The 3,775-nt window shown below is 40.5% G+C and overlaps 1 protein-coding gene across 2 annotated transcripts in view; it reads left to right on the forward strand.

Moving 5' to 3' along the window:
* Positions 1–3,775, forward strand: part of LOC107656000 (receptor-type tyrosine-protein phosphatase delta-like) — an 84,527-nt gene that overhangs the window by 19,148 nt on the left and 61,604 nt on the right. The gene's annotated exons all lie outside the window — the stretch shown is intronic.

Below are 3,775 nucleotides of genomic sequence, written 5' to 3' on the forward strand. Positions count from 1 at the left end.
TCGTCCATGGCTACCCCCTCCTGACTGATAATATACCCGAGGAACGAGGTGCTTGTTTGGTGAAACTCGCACTTCTCAGCTTTGGCATAGAGTTGATACTTCATGAGGCGTTTCAGCACAGATCTAACATGGTGGATGTGTTCCTCCAGAGTGTTTGAGTAAATCAGGATATCGTCGATGTATACAATTACCCATCGGTCGAGCATGTCCCGGAAGATGTCATTCATGAAAGATTGGAAAACTGAAGGACTGTTTGCCAGGCCGAACGGCATAACCAAGTATTCATAGTGCCCACTAGTGGTGGAAAACGCCGTCTTCCATTCGTCTCCTTCACGGATGCGAATTAAGTTGTAAGCGTTGCGTAGATCTAGTTTGGTGTAGTATTTGGCTTGGCGAAGCTGTTCTAATGCGGCTGGAACTAGGGGCAACGGGTAGCGAAACTTAATGGTGATGTCGTTGAGGCCGCGGTAATCAATGCATGGCCGCAACCCTCCGTCCTTTTTCTTTACAAAGAAGAACCCGGCTGAGGCAGGAGAAGTTGAGGGTCGAATGAATCCCTTCGATAGTTCCTCGTCAATGTAAAGCTTCATGGCCTCGGATTCAGGTTGCAATAACGGGAAAATTCTGCCTTTAGGAGGAGTGGTGCCAGGCATTAAGTCAATGGCGCAATCAACAGAACGGTGAGTGGGAAGCTGAGACGCTTTTTTTGACTGAAAGCGTCGGCGAGGTCCGAGTATTCTGGGGGCAGATGAAGATTATTTGCGACTGGAGCAGGTGATAGAGAGGCATTACTGGAGGCTCGGGTAATTTTTGTCAGGCAATGATCTTGACATTTGACGTCCCATTGAATAATTTGTCCTTCCCTCCAAGAGACGAGTGGATTGTGAGCGCGGAGCCAGGGCAGTCCTAGAATGATAGTGTGATTGGGCGAGTGGATGATGAAGAATCGAATGATTTCAGAGTGCAGGGTTCCAACATGTAATTTGACTTCTTCGGTGATGCTTAAAATCCTCCCCTCTCCAAGGGGCCGTCAACGCGCCGCCATCTTGAGCGATTTTAATCTCCATCGAATTTCTCAGGGAAAGCGAGTAGGAAGTAGGAAGCCCTTGCATTTGGCAGGTTCTCCATCGAATTTCTCAGGGAAGGCAAGTCGTGGGCTGACTGGAGGTGTCTGAGCAGGTGGCGGGTTACTGAGGACAGATGGCGGATTAGACACGGCTCCGTGGGGTGATATGCTGATACCCTGTAGTGCCTTGACGAGCTCCTCAGTCAATGTGGTGAGCCGATTGCATCCCTAATATATATATATATATATATATATATATGCTCTTTGATGGACAGAAAATATGAGAAACCACATAACATACATGCAATCACTCAATCATAGAGAAAGAGGGAGCATGTGTGTGGGTTTTCAGATGTGTAATAGAGTGAATATAATTAAAATATCCGATTATGGTCACTTCAGTTGAACATAATAATAGATTAGGCTCACACATAGATGAATTGTGATTGTGATAGATGAATTGTGACTAACAGCCCTTTGTGTGCGTTTGTTTATGTGTTTCCTTTGCAAGTCTGTTAAATTATTTGTTTTTTATTTGAAATAAATGTAGATGGGTTCATGTACAGTATTAGGAAGTCAGCTGGAGTTCATCAGTATGTGAGAAAGTCTCTTACACTTAATTTGGCTGACAAAAAAAATAGACACTGGCTATGCGATCACAGTAATGCCCTGTGTGTGTGTGTGTGTGTGCACAAGTTTGTGTGTGTTAGAGAGAGATAGAAAGGATGAATATATGGGGGATGGGATGGGATTGGTTGGGTTGGGGTTTTTTTTCCATTTCTTTTTCACGTGCTCACACTAACACAAGAAATCCGATTAGTGTGAGGATTACAGAGCACCAACCTTTTTAGAGAAAACACACGCACAGAAAACGTATGAGCTTCTAAACAGTGATGGAGAGCACTGAATACTCTTTAATCAACAGTTCACCGAAGGATACACACCACAGATGATTGTAGTTTCTGTTACTCCTTCTTCTCTTTCATTTTCAAAGGCCAGATCGAGATTAATTAAATGTCAGCACTGATGTTGTGTGTGCGTGTGAGTGCATGTGTTTGGTGTCTCGCTGTTAATTTGGTGCAAAATGTCGAGTGTCTCCTGCTCTTATGCTGACATTCTGATTAAGAGCATTGAATACCTCTATATAGCCTGAAAAAAATTTTATTTGTATGATGCATTATACATACAACCTTACATATATGGTAGATTAATGACGTTTCCAGAAATAACTCTTCTTTATGTGCGTGCAAGTGTTTGTATGCAAGGGCTGCCGGTTCTGTGGTTACCTGAGCACTTTCTGCAACTAAAGCAAATTAATGCCTTCATTTACATATCACTGTGGGAACTGGGGTACTGATGATGCATACATCTTTGTGACTGTGAACGTGTGTGTATGTGTTTGTTTGTTTGTGTGTGTGTGTGTGTGTTTGTGTGTGTGTGTGTGTGTGTGTGAGAGAGAGAGAGAAAGAGACAGTGAGCATGAGAGAGAAACAAATTTCATTCTGCATTTATTTCGTGTATTGTTCAAATTCAGCCCACTAGAAAAACTGGCACCTAAATTTGCATATAATTGAATTCTGCTGCAGCAAACAGTTAATTATAACAGTTCATCATAAGTGTCCCTATATTTCTTGCTTCCTCTTTAGGCTGCATAATCTAAATAATACATACATGAATGAATGAATGAATTAAACATTTTAGGATGAAGATTTTTTTATTGTGCATGGTACAACATGGACAATAAAACTATATGTAATTTTTTTTAAACTATTAAACATATTTACTATACATCTTGCATAAGCAAGCCATTTGTAGGTTATAATAAGATTTTCTACTGTTTGTTTAAGCATTCTGAGTATTTTCTAGTGATGGGATGATTGATACCGAGGCTCCGATGCTCCGATGCTCCGACGCAGTTTTCAAAGCACTATTGTATCACACACTGTGCCGATGCTTGTATCAAAAAAGACAATACTTTTGTGATTGATGATGTTTGAAGCTTCGAACGTCATGCAGTATTGGAAGTACGGGACAGCTGGTTTGAAAAAAATCAGCGCTTCGCATGACTCTTGTGTTTGACTTTACATTGACTTGGTTGTGTGTGTGTGTACACTTATTTGGGATTCAGTAGAATAGTTTAGAATAACCTCAACACCAGACAGAAACTGAATGCACATCACACCTCTATTGCATTTTATCATGTTCTAGCTGGGGTCTCAGAGACCCTGAACAGCTCACCCAAAATATTTTTGCTACTACTCGCGTCAATTATTAATTATAATCACACACTTGTATATTTTATATTATTGAATATTAATTAATATTATTATTCAATATGTGAATCCATTGACCGGACTACGCATGACACGAGTTGGCACAGATTAAAAACTTTTCAAACCATCCTCTGCTCCGTGATGTTTCGTTAGATAGGCTGGAGAAACCGAGTCTGACCAGCAGATGTCGCTAATGCGCACTGTGTTAAAAAGCTTCGAGTAATGAACCGTTTTTCGGCACAATTTGACGAAAGCCTCAACGGTTCAGAAAGCCTCGGTTTCCCATCACTAGTATTTTCGCCATTTCCATACATACTCAACAATTCCATTTAATGAAAGAAATTCCACTCTTCAGTATTTTATTCATATTTATCATTATATTTTTACATATATATATATTTTTTTTTTTTTTTTTTTTTTTAAATAACCACACAAA

This window comes from Sinocyclocheilus anshuiensis, unplaced genomic scaffold, assembly GCF_001515605.1.
Source record: "Sinocyclocheilus anshuiensis isolate Anshui unplaced genomic scaffold, SAMN03320099.WGS_v1.1 scaffold85, whole genome shotgun sequence".
Classification (NCBI taxonomy): Eukaryota; Metazoa; Chordata; class Actinopteri; order Cypriniformes; family Cyprinidae; genus Sinocyclocheilus; species Sinocyclocheilus anshuiensis.